Below are 14,989 nucleotides of genomic sequence, written 5' to 3'. Positions count from 1 at the left end.
GCTTTCCTTAGAGCCCAGTCTCACATGGTCCTTGAAGTTGATTGGTCCACACCCGAGACAGCTTTCCTTAGAGCCCAGTCTCACATGGTCCTTGAAGTTGATTGGTCCACACCCGAGACAGCTTTCCTTAGAGCCTAGTCTCACATGGTCCTTGAAGTTGATTGGTCCACACCCGAGACAGCTTTCCTTAGAGCCCAGTCTCACATGGTCCTTGAAGTTGATTGGTCCACACCCGAGACAGCTTTCCTTAGAGCCCAGTCTCACATGGTCCTTGAAGTTGATTGGTCCACACCCGAGACAGCTTTCCTTAGAGCCCAGTCTCACATGGTCCTTGAAGTTGATTGGCCCACACCAGAGACAGCTTTCCTTAGAGCCCAGTCTCACATGGTCCTTGAAGTTGATTGGTCCACACCCGAGACAGCTTTTCTTAGAGCCCAGTCTCACATGGTCCTTGAAGTTGATTGGTCCACACCCGAGACAGCTTTCCTTAGAGCCCAGTCTCACATGGTCCTTGAAGTTGATTGGTCCACACCCGAGACAGCTTTCCATCATCAGAGTTGTGTGTTGTGTGTTTGCATTATGGCGGCAGGTATTGTGGTCTATGCAAACATGACTCCTTGTAATAAAAAAGGTGTCAGTTTTGTTGCCAGATAGAAGGGTAAAAAAACAATTATCAACATCAACAACATACATGTTAACAACATCAACAACATCAACATTCATGTCAGCAACATCATCAACGAAATCAACAACATTCGTGTCAACAACAAAAACATGTCAACAACATAATCAAAAACATCCACGTCATCAACAACAACAACATCCACAACATCAACAACATCATCCACATCATCAACAACAACATCAACAACATCAACATCAACAACAACATCCACATCATCAACAACAACATCAACAACAACATCCACATCATCAACAACAACATCATCAACAACAACATCAACAACAACATCAACAACATCAACAACATCATCAACAACAACAACATCCACATCATCAACAACAACATCAACAACAACATCCACATCAACAACAACATCCACATCATCAACAACAACATCATCAACAACAACAACCACAACAACAATAACATCGTGATCATTGTCATTAACACTGTAGTGTACAGTGTAGTGTACAGTTTAGTGTACAGTGTAGTGTACAGTGTAGTGTACAGTGTAGTGTACAGTGTAGTGTACAGTGTAGTGTACAGTTTAGTGTGTAGTGTAGTGTATAGTGTAGTGTATAGTGTAGTGTGTAGTGTAGTGTGTAGTGTAGTGTATAGTGTAGTGTGTAGTGTATAGTGTAGTGTAGTGTGTAGTGTAGTGTATAGTGTAGTGTATAGTGTAGTGTGTAGTGTAGTGTGTAGTGTAGTGTGTAGTGTATAGTGTGTAGTGTATAGTGTAGTGTATAGTGTAGTGTATAGTGTAGTGTATAGTGTATAGTGTAGTGTATAGTGTAGTGTAGTGTGTAGTGTAGTGTATAGTGTAGTGTGTAGTGTGTAGTGTAGTGTATAGTGTAGTGTATAGTGTATAGTGTAGTGTATAGTGTAGTGTAGTGTATAGTGTAGTGTATAGTGTAGTGTAGTGTGTAGTGTAGTGTATAGTGTATAGTGTAGTGTGTAGTGTATAGTGTATAGTGTAGTGTATAGTGTAGTGTATAGTGTATAGTGTAGTGTATAGTGTAGTGTATAGTGTAGTGTGTAGTGTATAGTGTATAGTGTAGTGTATAGTGTAGTGTATAGTGTGTAGTGTATAGTGTATAGTGTAGTGTATAGTGTAGTGTAGTGTGTAGTGTATAGTGTAGTGTATAGTGTAGTGTATAATGTAGTGTATAGTGTAGTGTGTAGTGTAGTGTATAGTGTAGTGTATAGTGTAGTGTGTAGTGTATAGTGTATAGTGTAGTGTATAGTGTATAGTGTAGTGTAGTGTATAGTGTAGTGTATAGTGTAGTGTATAGTGTAGTGTATAGTGTAGTGTCTAGTGTATAGTGTAGTGTATAGTGTAGTGTAGTGTATAGTGTAGTGTATAGTGTAGTGTATAGTGTAGTGTATAGTGTAGTGTATAGTGTAGTGTATAGTGTAGTGTATAGTGTAGTGTGTAGTGTAGTGTGTAGTGTAGTGTATAGTGTAGTGTAGTGTGTAGTGTAGTGTATAGTGTAGTGTATAGTGTAGTGTGTAGTGTATAGTGTATAGTGTAGTGTATAGTGTAGTGTATAGTGTGTAGTGTATAGTGTATAGTGTAGTGTATAGTGTAGTGTAGTGTGTAGTGTATAGTGTAGTGTATAGTGTAGTGTATAATGTAGTGTATAGTGTAGTGTGTAGTGTAGTGTATAGTGTAGTGTATAGTGTAGTGTGTAGTGTATAGTGTATAGTGTAGTGTATAGTGTATAGTGTAGTGTAGTGTATAGTGTAGTGTATAGTGTAGTGTATAGTGTAGTGTATAGTGTAGTGTCTAGTGTATAGTGTAGTGTATAGTGTAGTGTAGTGTATAGTGTAGTGTATAGTGTAGTGTATAGTGTAGTGTATAGTGTAGTGTATAGTGTAGTGTATAGTGTAGTGTGTAGTGTAGTGTGTAGTGTAGTGTATAGTGTAGTGTAGTGTGTAGTGTAGTGTATAGTGTAGTGTATAGTGTAGTGTATAGTGTAGTGTATAGTGTAGTGTCTCTCACCCTCTCGGGGCTCCACGTCGCTCAGGATGAGCAGGTGGAGTCTCCTGACCTCCTGCACCGACGCCGTCAGCGCGTCCAGGTCCACGTTCGTCTCGTTCACCTGGCAAAGGCAAAGGTCCCCCGTGTAGCCTCTAGCTGTAGGGGCAAGGGCTGTTGTAGTAGCAGCGGCTAAACACAAAAGTCCCCCGTGTAGCCTCTAGCAGGCTGTAGGGGCAAGTGCTGTTGTAGTAGCAGCGGCTATACACAAAGGCAAAGGTCCCCCGTGTAGCCTCTAGCTGTAGGGGCAAGGGCTGGTGTAGTAGCAGCGGCTAAACACAAAAGTCCCCCGTGTAGCCTCTAGCTGTAGGGGCAAGGGCTGTTGTAGCAGCAGCTAAACACAAAAGTCCCCCGTGTAGCCTCTAACAGGCTGTAGGGGCAAGAGCTGTTGTAGCAGCAGCTAAACACAAAAGTCCCCCGTGTAGCCTCTAACAGGCTGTAGGGGCAAGGGCTGTTGTAGCAGCAGCTAAACACAAAAGTCCCCCGTGTAGCCTCTAACAGGCTGTAGGGGCAAGAGCTGTTGTAGTAGCAGCGGCTACACGCACAGACACAGGCAAAGCTCCCCCGTGTAGCCTCTAGCTGTAGGGGAAAGTGCTGTTGTAGTAGCAGCGGCGACACGCACAGACACAGGCAAAGGTCCCCCGTGTAGCCTCTCACTATAGGGGCAAGTGCTGTTGTAGTAGCAGCAGCTACACACAAAGGCAAAGCTCCCCCGTGTAGCCTCTAGCTGTAGGGGCAAGTGCTGTTGTAGTAGCAGCGGCGACACGCACAGACACAGGCAAAGGTCCCCCGTGTAGCCTCTCACTATAGGGGCAAGTGCTGTTGTAGTAGCAGCAGCTACACACAAAGGCAAAGCTCCCCCGTGTAGCCTCTAGCTGTAGGGGCAAGTGCTGTTGTAGTAGCAGCGGCTACACGCACAGGCAAAGCTCCCCCGTGTAGCCTCTAGCTGTAGGGGCAAGTGCTGCTAGTAGCAGCGGCTACACACAAAGGCAAAGCTCCCCCGTGTAGCCTCTAGCTGTAGGGGCAAGTGCTGTTGTAGTAGCAGCGGCTACACGCACAGGCAAAGGTCCCCCGTGTAGCCTCTAACTGTAGGGGCAAGTGCTGCTAGTAGCAGCGGCTACACACAAAGGCAAAGGTCCCCCGTGTAGCCTCTAGCTGTAGGGTCAAGGGCTGCTAGTAGCAGCGGCGATACACAAAGGCAAAGGTCCCCCGTGTAGCCTCTAGCTGTAGGGGCAAGTGCTGCTAGTAGCAGCGGCGATACACAAAGGCAAAGGTCCCCCGTGTAGCCTCTAGCTGTAGGGGCAAGTGCTGCTAGTAGCAGCGGCGATACACAAAGGCAAAGGTCCCCCGTGTAGCCTCTAGCTGTAGGGGCAAGTGCTGCTAGTAGCAGCGGCTACACACAAAGGCAAAGGTCCCCTGTGTAGCCTCTAGCTGTAGGGGCAAGGGCTGTTGTAGTAGCAGCGGCTACACACAAAGGCAAAGGTCCCCCGTGTAGCCTCTAGATGTAGGGGCAAGGGCTGTTGTAGTAGCAGCGGCTACACACAAAGGCAAAGCTCCCCCGTGTAGCCTCTAGCTGTAGGGGCAAGGGCTGTTGTAGTAGCAGCGGCTATACACAAAGGCAAAGGGCCCCCGTGTAGCCTCTAGCTGTAGGGGCAAGTGCTGTTGTAGTAGCAGCGGCGACACACACAGACACAGACAAAGGTCCCCCGTGTAGCCTCTAGCTGTAGGGGCAAGTGCTGTTAGTAGCAGCGGCTATACACAAAGGCAAAGGTCCCCCGTGTAGCCTCTAGCTGTAGGGGCAAGTGCTGTTGTAGTAGCAGCGGCTATACACAAAGGCAAAGGTCCACCGTGTAGCCTCTAACAGGCTGTAGGGGCAAGTGCTGCTAGTAGCAGCGGCTACACGCACAGGCAAAGGTCCCCCGTGTAGCCTCTAGCTGTAGGGGCAAGGGCTGTTGTAGTAGCAGCGGCTACACACAAAGGCAAAGGTCCCCCGTGTAGCCTCTAACAGGCTGTAGGGGCAAGTGCTGCTAGTAGCAGCGGCTACACACAAAGGCAAAAGTCCCCCGTGTAGCCTCTAACTGTAGGGGCAAGTGCTGTTGTAGTAGCAGCGGCTACACGCACAGACACAGACAAAGCTCCCCCGTGTAGCCTCTAACAGGCTGTAGGGGCAAATGAGTGAGTGAATGACTGAATGAGTGAATAAATGAGTGAGTGAATGAATGAGTGAGTGAATGAGTGAGTGAATGAGTGAGTGAATGAGTCAATGCATGAGTGAGTGAATGAGTGAGTGAATGAGTGAATGAGTGAGTGAATGAGTGAGTGAATGAGTCAATGAATGAGTGAGTGAATGAGTGAGTGAATGAGTCAATGAATGAGTGAGTGAATGAGTGAGTGAATGAGTGAGTGAGTGAATGAGTGAGTGAATGAGTCAATGAATGAGTGAGTGAATGAGTGAGTGAATGAGTCAATGAATGAGTGAGTGAATGAGTGAGTGAATGAGTGAGTGAGTGAATGAGTGAGTGAATGAGTGAATGAGTGAGTGAATGAGTGAGTGAATGAGTGAGTGAATGAATGAGTGAGTGAATGAGTGAGTGAATGAGTGAGTGAATGAGTCAATGCATGAGTGAGTGAATGAGTGAGTGAATGAGTGAATGAGTGAGTCAATGAATGAGTGAGTAAATGAGTGAGTGAACGAGTGAATGAATGAGTGAGTGAATGAGTGAATGAGTGAGTCAATGAATGAGTGAGTGAATGAGTGAGTGAATGGGTGAATGAGTGAGTGAGTGAATGAGTGAGTGAATGAATCACCTTCGATAGGAATGAGTCAGTGAATGAGTGAGTGAATGAGTCAGTCAATGAGTGAATGAATGAGTGAATGAGTCAGTGAATGAGTGAGTGAATGAGTCAGTGAATGAGTGAGTGAATAAATGAATGGGTGAATGAGTGAGTGAATGAGTGAATGAGTGAGTGAGTCAATGAATGAGTGAGTGAATGAGTGAGTGAATGAGTGAGTGAGTGAATGAGTCACCTTCGATAGGAATGAGTGAGTGAATGAGTGAGTGAATGAGTGAGTGAATGAGTGAGTGAATGAGTGAGTGAATGAGTGAGTGTATGAGTGAGTGTATGAGTGAGTGTATGAGTGAGTGTGTGTGTGAATGAGTCACCTTCGATAGGAATGAGTGAGTGAATGTATGAGTGAATGAGTGAATGAGTCACCTTCGATAGGAATGAGTGAGTGAATGAGTGAGTGAATGAGTGAGTGAATGTATGAATGAGTGAATGAGTCACCGTCGATAGGAATGAGTGAGTGAGTGAGTGAATGAGTGAGTGAATGTATGAGTGAATGAGTGAATGAGTCACCTTCGATAGGAATGAGTGAGTGAATGAGTGAGTGAATGAGTGAGTGAATGTATGAGTGAATGAGTGAATGAGTCACCTTCGATAGGAATGAGTGAGTGAATGAGTGAGTCAGTGAATGAGTAAATGAGTGAATGAGTCACCTTCGATAGGAATGAGTGAGTGAATGAGTGAGTGTATGAGTGAGTGAATGAGTGAGTGAGTGTATGAGTGAGTGTATGAGTGAGTGTATGAGTGAGTGTATGAGTGAGTGAGTGAATGAGTGAGTGTGTGAATGAGTTAGTGAGTGTATGAGTGAGTGTATGAGTGAGTGAGTGAGTGTATGAGTGAGTGAATGAGTGAGTGTATGAGTGAGTGTATGAGTGAGTGTATGAGTGAGTGAGTGTATGAGTGAGTGAGTGTATGAGTGAGTGAGTGTATGAGTGAGTGTATGAGTGAGTGAGTGAGTGTATGAGTGTATGAGTGAGTGTATGAGTGAGTGAGTGTATGAGTGAGTGTATGAGTGAGTGAATGAGTGAGTGAGTGTATGAGTGAGTGTATGAGTGAGTGTATGAGTGAGTGTATGAGTGAGTGAGTGAATGAGTGAGTGTGTGAATGAGTTAGTGAGTGTATGAGTGAGTGTATGAGTGAGTGAGTGAGTGTATGAGTGAGTGAATGAGTGAGTGTATGAGTGAGTGTATGAGTGAGTGTATGAGTGAGTGAGTGTATGAGTGAGTGAGTGTATGAGTGAGTGAGTGTATGAGTGAGTGTATGAGTGAGTGAGTGAGTGTATGAGTGAGTGAGTGAGTGTATGAGTGAGTGAGTGTATGAGTGAGTGAATGAGTGAGTGTATGAGTGAGTGTATGAGTGAGTGAGTGAGTGTATGAGTGAGTGTGTGTATGAGTTAGTGAGTGTATGAGTGAGTGAGTGAGTGTATGAGTGAGTGAGTGTATGAGTGAGTGTGTGAGTGAGTGAGTGAGTGTATGAGTGAGTGAGTGAGTGTATGAGTGAGTGAGTGTATGAGTGAGTGAATGAGTGAGTGTATGAGTGAGTGTATGAGTGAGTGAGTGTATGAGTGAGTGTGTGAATGAGTTAGTGAGTGTATGAGTGAGTGAGTGAGTGAGTGTATGAGTGAGTGTGTGTATGAGTTAGTGAGTGAGTGAATGAGTGAATGAGTGAGTGAATGAGTGAATGAGTGAGTGAATGACTGAGTGAGTGAGTGAATGAGTGAGTGAATGAGTGAGTGAATGAGTGAGTGAATGAGTGAGTGTATGAGTGAGTGAGTGTATGAGTGAGTGTATGAGTGAGTGAGTGTATGAGTGAGTGTATGAGTGAGTGAGTGTATGAGTGAATGAATGAGTGAATGAATCACCTTCGATAGGAATGAGTGAGTGAATGAGTGAGTGTATGAGTGAGTGTATGAGTGAGTGTATGAGTGAGTGAGTGTATGAGTGAGTGAATGAGTGAGTGTGTGTGTGAATGAGTGTATGAGTGAGTGAATGAGTGAGTGAGTGAATGAGTGAGTGAGTGAATGAGTTAGTGAGTGTATGAGTGAGTGAGTGTATGAGTGAGTGAGTGTGTGTATGAGTGAGTGAGTGAGTGTATGAGTGAGTGAGTGTATGAGTGAGTGTATGAGTGAGTGTATGAGTGAGTGTATGAGTGAGTGTATGAGTGAGTGAGTGTATGAGTGAATGAGTGAATGAGTGAGTGAGTGAGTGAATGAGTGAGTGAATGAGTGAATGAGTGAGTGTATGAGTGAGTGAGTGTATGAGTGTATGAATGTATGAGTGAGTAAGTGTATGAGTGAGTGTATGAGTGAGTGAGTGTATGAGTGAATGAGTGAATGACTGAGTGAGTGAGTGAATGAGTGAGTGAATGAGTGAATGAGTGAGTGTATGAGTGAGTGTATGAGTGAGTGAGTGTATGAGTGTATGAATGTATGAGTGAGTAAGTGTATGAGTGAGTGTATGAGTGAGTGTGTGTATGAGTGAGTGAGTGTATGAGTGAGTGTATGAGTGAGTATGAGTGAGTGAGTGTATGAGTGTATGAGTGAGTGTATGAGTGAGTGAGTGAGTGTATGAGTGAGTGAGTGTATGAGTGAGTGTATGAGTGAGTGTATGAGTGAGTGAGTGTATGAGTGAATGAGTGAATGAGTGAGTGAATGAGTGAATGAGTGAGTGAATGACTGAGTGAGTGAGTGAATGAGTGAGTGAATGAGTGAGTGAATGAGTGAGTGTATGAGTGAGTGAGTGTATGAGTGAGTAAGTGTATGAGTGAGTGTATGAGTGAGTGTGTGTATGAGTGAGTGAGTGTATGAGTGAGTGTATGAGTGAGTGAGTGTATGAGTGAGTGAATGAGTGAGTGTGTGAATGAGTTAGTGAGTGTATGAGTGAGTGTATGAGTGAGTGAGTGAGTGTATGAGTGAGTGTGTGTATGAGTTAGTGAGTGTATGAGTGAGTGAGTGTATGAGTGAGTGAGTGTATGAGTGAGTGTATGAGTGAGTGTGTGTATGAGTGAGTGAGTGAGTGTATGAGTGAGTGAGTGTATGAGTGAGTGTATGAGTGAGTGAGTGAGTGTATGAGTGAGTGTATGAGTGAGTGTATGAGTGAGTGAGTTTATGAGTGAGTGAGTGAGTGAGTGTATGAGTGAGTGAGTGAGTGTATGAGTGAGTGAGTGTATGAGTGAGTGAGTGAGTGAATGAGTGAATGAGTGAGTGTATGAGTGAGTGAGTGAATGAGTGAGTGAATGAGTGAGTGAATGAGTGAGTGAATGAGTGAGTGAATGAGTGAGTGTATGAGTGAGTGAGTGTATGAGTGAGTGTATGAGTGAGTGAGTGTATGAGTGAGTGTATGAGTGAGTGAGTGTATGAGTGAATGAATGAGTGAATGAATCACCTTCGATAGGAATGAGTGAGTGAATGAGTGAGTGTATGAGTGAGTGTATGAGTGAGTGTATGAGTGAGTGAATGAGTGAGTGTGTGTATGAGTGAGTGAGTGTATGAGTGAGTGTATGAGTGAGTGTATGAGTGAGTGAGTGTATGAGTGAGTGAGTGTATGAGTGAGTGAGTGTATGAGTGAGTGAGTGAGTGTATGAGTGAGTGAGTGTATGAGTGAGTGTATGAGTGAGTGAGTGTATGAGTGAGTGAGTGTATGAGTGAGTGAGTGTATGAGTGAGTGAGTGTATGAGTGAGTGAGTGTATGAGTGAGTGAGTGAGTGAATGAGTGAATGAGTGAGTGAATGAGTGAATGAGTGAACGAGTGAGTGAATGACTGAGTGAGTGAGTGAATGAGTGAATGAGTGAGTGTATGAGTGAATGAATGAGTGAATGAATCACCTTCGATAGGAATGAGTGAGTGAATGAGTGAGTGTATGAGTGAGTGTATGAGTGAGTGAGTGTATGAGTGAGTGTATGAGTGAGCTAGTGTATGAGTGAATGAGTGAATGAATGAGTGAATGACTGAGTGAGTGAGTGAATGAGTGAGTGAATGAAGGAGTGAATGAATGAGTCACCTTCGATAGGAATGAGTCAGTGAATGAGTGAGTGTATGAGTGAGTGTATGAGTGAGTGTATGAGTGAGTGAGTGAGTGAATGAGTGAGTGAGTGAATGAGTGAGTGAGTGTATGAGTGAGTGAGTGAGTGTATGAGTGAGTGAGTGAGTGTATGAGTGAGTGTGTGAGTGAGTGTATGAGTGAGTGTATGAGTGAGTGTATGAGTGAGTGTATGAGTGAGTGGTGAGTGAGTGAGTGTATGAGTGAGTGAGTGTATGAGTGAGTGTATGAGTGAGTGGTGAGTGAGTGAGTGTATGAGTGAGTGGTGAGTGAGTGAGTGTATGAGTGAGTGAGTGTATGAGTGAGTGTATGAGTGAGTGTATGAGTGAGTGTATGAGTGTATGAGTGAGTGTGTGAGTGAGTGAGTGAGTGTATGAGTGTATGAGTGAGTGAGTGAGTGTATGAGTGAGTGTATGAGTGAGTGAGTGTATGAGTGAGTGTATGAGTGAGTGTATGAGTGAGTGTATGATTGAGTGTGTGAGTGAGTGTATGAGTGAGTGTATGAGTGAGTGAGTGTATGAGTGAGTGAGTGAGTGTGTGAGTGTATGAGTGAGTGTATGAGTGAGTGTATGAGTGAGTGTATGAGTGAGTGAGTGTATGAGTGAGTGAATGTATGAGTGAGTGTATGAGTGAATGAGTGAATGAGTGTATGAGTGAGTGTATGAGTGAGTGAGTGTATGAGTGAGTGTATGAGTGAGTGAATGTATGAGTGAGTGTATGAGTGAATGAGTGAGTGAGTGAATGAGTGAGTGTATGAGTGAGTGAGTGTATGAGTGAGTGAGTGTATGAGTGAGTGAATGACTGAGTGAGTGAGTGAATGAGTGAGTGAATGACTGAGTGAGTGAGTGTATGAGTGAGTGAGTGTATGAGTGAGTGAGTGTATGAGTGAGTGAATGACTGAGTGAGTGAGTGAATGAGTGAGTGAATGACTGAGTGAGTGGGTGTATGAGTGAGTGAGTGTATGAGTGAGTGAATGACTGAGTGAGTGAGTGAATGAGTGAGTGAATGACTGAGTGAGTGAATGAGTGTATGAGTGAGTGAGTGAATGAATGAGTGAATGAATGAGTGAATGACTGAGTGAGTGAATGAGTGAGTGAATGACTGAGTGAGTGAGTGAGTGTATGAGTGAGTGAGTGTATGAGTGAGTGAATGACTGAGTGAGTGAGTGAATGAGTGAGTGAATGACTGAGTGAGTGAATGAGTGTATGAGTGAGTGTATGAGTGAGTGAGTGACTGAATGACTGAGTGACTGAGTGAATGAGTGAGTGTGTGAGTGTGAGTGAATGAGTGAGTGAATGAGTGTATGAGTGACTGAATGACTGAGTGAATGAGTGAATGAGTGAATGAGTGAGTGAGTGTGTGAGTGAATGTGTGAGTGAGTGAGTGAATGAGTGTATGAGTGACTGAATGACTGAGTGAATGAGTGAATGAGTGAATGAGTGAGTGAGTGTGTGAGTGAATGTGTGAGTGAGTGAGTGAATGAGTGTATGAGTGACTGAATGACTGAGTGAATGAGTGAATGAGTGAATGAGTGAGTGAGTGTGTGAGTGAATGTGTGAGTGAGTGAGTGTATGAGTGAATGAGTGAATGAGTGAGTGAGTGTATGAGTGACTGAATGACTGAGTGAATGAATGAGTGAGTGTATGAGTGAATGACTGAGTGAGTGAATAAGTGAGTGAATGAGTGAGTGAATGAGTGTATGAGTGAGTGAATGAGTGTATGAGTGACTGAATGACTGAGTGACTGAGTGAATGAGTGAGTGTGTGTGAGTGAATGAGTGAGTGAATGAGTGTATGAGTGAGTGAATGAGTGAGTGAGTGAGTGAATGACTGAATGACTGAGTGAATGAGTGAGTGTATGAGTGAATGAGTGAGTGAGTGTATGAGTGAATGACTGAGTGAGTGAGTGAATAAGTGAGTGAATGAGTGAGTGAATGAGTGAATGAATGAATCACCTTCGATAGGAATGAGTCGAGGTTGTCCATGGGGATCTCTGCTCTCTCCCCATCGCTGCTTTCTGGCTGCAAAGACAAAGATCCCCCAGGTAGCTTCAGACAGAGTGTAGGGGCAAGTGCAGTCAGTAGCATCACCTACACACAGACAAAGCTCCCCCAGGTAGCTTCAGACAGAGTGTAGGGGCAAGTGCAGTCAGTAGCATCACCTACACACACACAGACAAAGCTCCCCCAGGTAGGCTCTAGCAGGCTGTAGGGGCAAGTGCTGTTAGTAGCGAGTAGCAGCGGTTGTTGTGGTTGTGGTGGTGGTAGTGGTAGTGATCGTGGTTGTGGTGGTTGTGGTGGTTGTGGTAGTGGTGGTTGTGGTGGTGGTGGTTGTGGTGGTTGTGGTGGTAGTGGTAGTGATCGTGGCTGTGGTGGTTGTGGTAGTGGTGGTTGTGGTGGTGGTGGTTGTGGTGGTAGTGGTAGTGATCGTGGTTGTGGTGGTTGTGGTAGTGGTGGTTGTGGTGGTGGTGGTTGTGGTGGTTGTGGTAGTGGTGGTGGTAGTGGTAGTGGTGGTGGTTGTGGTTGTGGTGGTTGTGGTGGTAGTGGTAGTGATGGTGGTAGTGGTAGTGGTGGTGGTTGTGGTTGTGGTGGTTGTGGTGGTAGTGGTGGTAGTTGTGGTAGTGGTGGTTGTGGTAGTGGTGGTGGTAGTGGTAGTGGTGGTGGTTGTGGTTGTGGTGGTTGTGGTGGTAGTGGTGGTAGTTGTGGTAGTTGTGGTAGTTGTGGTAGTGGTGGTGGTAGTGGTAGTTGTGATGGTGGTGGTTGTGGTTGTGGTGGTGGTTGTGGTGGTCACGGTGGTTGTGGTGGTAGTGGTAGTGATGGTGGTTGTGGTGGTAGTGGTGGTTGTGGTGGTTGTGGTGGTTGTGGTGGTTGTGGTGGTCACGGTGGTTGTGGTGGTAGTGGTAGTGATGGTGGTTGTGGTGGTAGTGGTGGTTGTGGTGGTTGTGGTGGTTGTGGTGGTTGTGGTGGTAGTGGTAGTGATGGTGGTTGTGGTGGTGGTGGTGGTTGTGGTGGTTGTGGTGGTTGTGGTGGTGGTGGTGGTTGTGGTGGTGGTGGTGGTTGTGGTGGTAGTGATGGTGGTTGTGGTGGTTGTGGTGGTGGTGGTTGTGGTGGTGGTGGTTGTGGTGGTAGTGGTGGTAGTGGTGGTTGTGGTGGTTGTGGTGGTTGTGGTAGTGATGGTGGTTGTGGTGGTAGTGGTGGTTGTGGTGGTTGTGGTGGTTGTGGTGGTGGTGGTGGTTGTGGTGGTGGTGGTGGTTGTGGTGGTAGTGATGGTGGTTGTGGTGGTTGTGGTGGTGGTGGTGGTGGTGGTGGTGGTTGTGGTTGTGGTGGTTGTGGTGGTTGTGGTTGTGGTGGTTGTGGTGGTGGTTGTGGTGGTTGTGGTGGTTGTGGTGGTAGTGGTTGTGGTGGTAGTGGTAGTGGTGGTTGTGGTGGTTGTGGTGGTTGTGGTGGTAGTGATGGTAGTGCTGGTAGTGGTGGTAGTGGTAGTAGTTGTGGTGGTTGTGGTGGTTGTGGTAGTGGTGGTTGTGGTGGTTGTGGTGGTAGTGGTGGTGGTGGTTGTGGTGGTAGTGGTGGTGGTGGTTGTGGTGGTTGTGGTGGTAGTGGTAGTGATCGTGGTTGTGGTGGTTGTGGTGGTTGTGGTAGTGGTGGTTGTGGTGGTGGTGGTTGTGGTGGTTGTGGTGGTAGTGGTAGTGATCGTGGTTGTGGTGGTTGTGGTAGTGGTGGTTGTGGTGGTAGTGGTGGTGGTGGTTGTGGTGGTAGTGGTGGTGGTGGTTGTGGTGGTAGTGGTGGTGGTTGTGGTGGTGGTAGTGGTGGTAGTTGTGGTAGTTGTGGTAGTTGTGGTAGTGGTGGTGGTAGTGATGGTGGTGGTTGTGGTTGTGGTGGTTGTGGTGGTTGTGGTGGTAGTGGTAGTGATGGTGGTTGTGGTGGTTGTGGTGGTGGTTGTGGTGGTTGTGGTGGTTGTGGTGGTTGTGGTGGTTGTGGTTGTGGTGGTTGTGGTGGTTGTGGTTGTGGTGGTGGTTGTGGTGGTTGTGGTGGTTGTGGTGGTTGTGGTTGTGGTGGTGGTAGTGGTGGTGGTTGTGGTGGTTGTGGTTGTGGTGGTTGTGGTGGTAGTGGTTGTGGTGGTGGTTGTGGTGGTGGTGGTTGTGGTGGTTGTGGTGGTGGTTGTGGTAGTTGTGGTGGTTGTGGTGGTTGTGGTTGTGGTGGTTGTGGTGGTAGTGGTGGTAGTGGTAGTGATGGTGGTTGTGGTGGTTGTGGTAGTGATGGTGGTTGTGGTGGTGGTGGTTGTGGTGGTGGTTGTGGTGGTTGTGGTGGTGGTGGTTGTGGTGGTTGTGGTGGTTGTGGTTGTGGTGGTTGTGGTGGTAGTGGTAGTGATGGTGGTTGTGGTGGTTGTGGTAGTGGTGGTAGTGATGGTGGTTGTGGTGGTGGTTGTGGTGGTTTGTGGTGGTGGTGGTGGTTGTGGTGGTGGTGGTTGTGGTGGTTGTGGTGGTGGTTGTGGTGGTTGTGGTTGTGGTGGTTGTTGTGGTGGTGGTTGTGGTGGTTGTGGTGGTTGTGGTTGTGGTGGTGGTAGTTGTGGTGGTTGTGGTGGTTGTGGTGGTGGTAGTGCTGGTAGTGCTGGTAGTTGTGGTGGTGGTGGTTGTGGTGGTTGTGGTGGTTGTGATGGTGGTGGTGGTTGTGGTGGTTGTGGTTGTGGTGGTTGTGGTGGTTGTGGTTGTGGTGGTTGTGGTTGTGGTGGTAGTGGTGGTAGTGGTAGTGATGGTGGTTGTGGTGGTTGTGGTGGTTGTGGTGGTTGTGGTCTCACCGCCAGGAAACTTTGCTTCTCTTGTTTCAGTTCTTGCAGCCGGTCCCTCATGACGACACTCACCACCCTCCTCACCCTCACCACTCACTCACCACTCACCCTACACTCACCCTACACTCACCCTACACTCACCACCCTCCTCACCCTCACCACTCACTCACCACTCACCCTACACTCACCCTACACTCACCCTACACTCACCACCCTCCTCACCCTCACCACTCACTCACCACTCACTCACCCTCACCACCCTACACTCACCCCTTAGTAACCCCTCACTCACCCCTCACCACCCTACACTCACCCTACACTCACCCCTCACCACCCTACACTCACCCCTCACCACCCTACCCTCACCACTTACTCACCACTCACCCTCACCACTCACTACCCCCTCAAACTCACCACCCTCCTCACCCTCACCACTCACTCACTAAACCCTCACACTCACTACTCACTTACTAACCACTCACCACCCTCACCACCCCTCACTCACCACGTACTAACCCCTCACTCACCACTCACCCTCACCACTCACCACCTACACTCACCACTCACCCTCACCACTCACCCCTTAGTAACCCCTCA

General features: G+C 46.7%; 1 long non-coding RNA gene across 1 annotated transcript; it reads right to left on the bottom strand.

Annotated features, from left to right (window-relative positions):
* Positions 1–2,687: 2,687 nt before the first annotated feature.
* LOC144954324 (uncharacterized) lies at positions 2,688–14,523 on the bottom strand. Its single transcript, XR_013641142.1, has 3 exons — positions 14,402–14,523; positions 11,563–11,628; positions 2,688–2,787 (listed from the first exon to the last, which is right to left on the bottom strand). It is a non-coding gene; the product is annotated as an uncharacterized LOC144954324 (long non-coding RNA).
* Between the last annotated feature and the right edge of the window lie 466 nt (positions 14,524–14,989).

The sequence above is a fragment of the Lampetra fluviatilis genome, unplaced genomic scaffold, assembly GCF_964198595.1.
Source record: "Lampetra fluviatilis unplaced genomic scaffold, kcLamFluv1.1 SCAFFOLD_1231, whole genome shotgun sequence".
NCBI classification, from domain to species: domain Eukaryota; kingdom Metazoa; phylum Chordata; class Hyperoartia; order Petromyzontiformes; family Petromyzontidae; genus Lampetra; species Lampetra fluviatilis.
The sequence above is the reverse complement of the archived record's forward strand: the minus strand, read 5'-3'. Positions and strand labels throughout refer to the sequence as shown.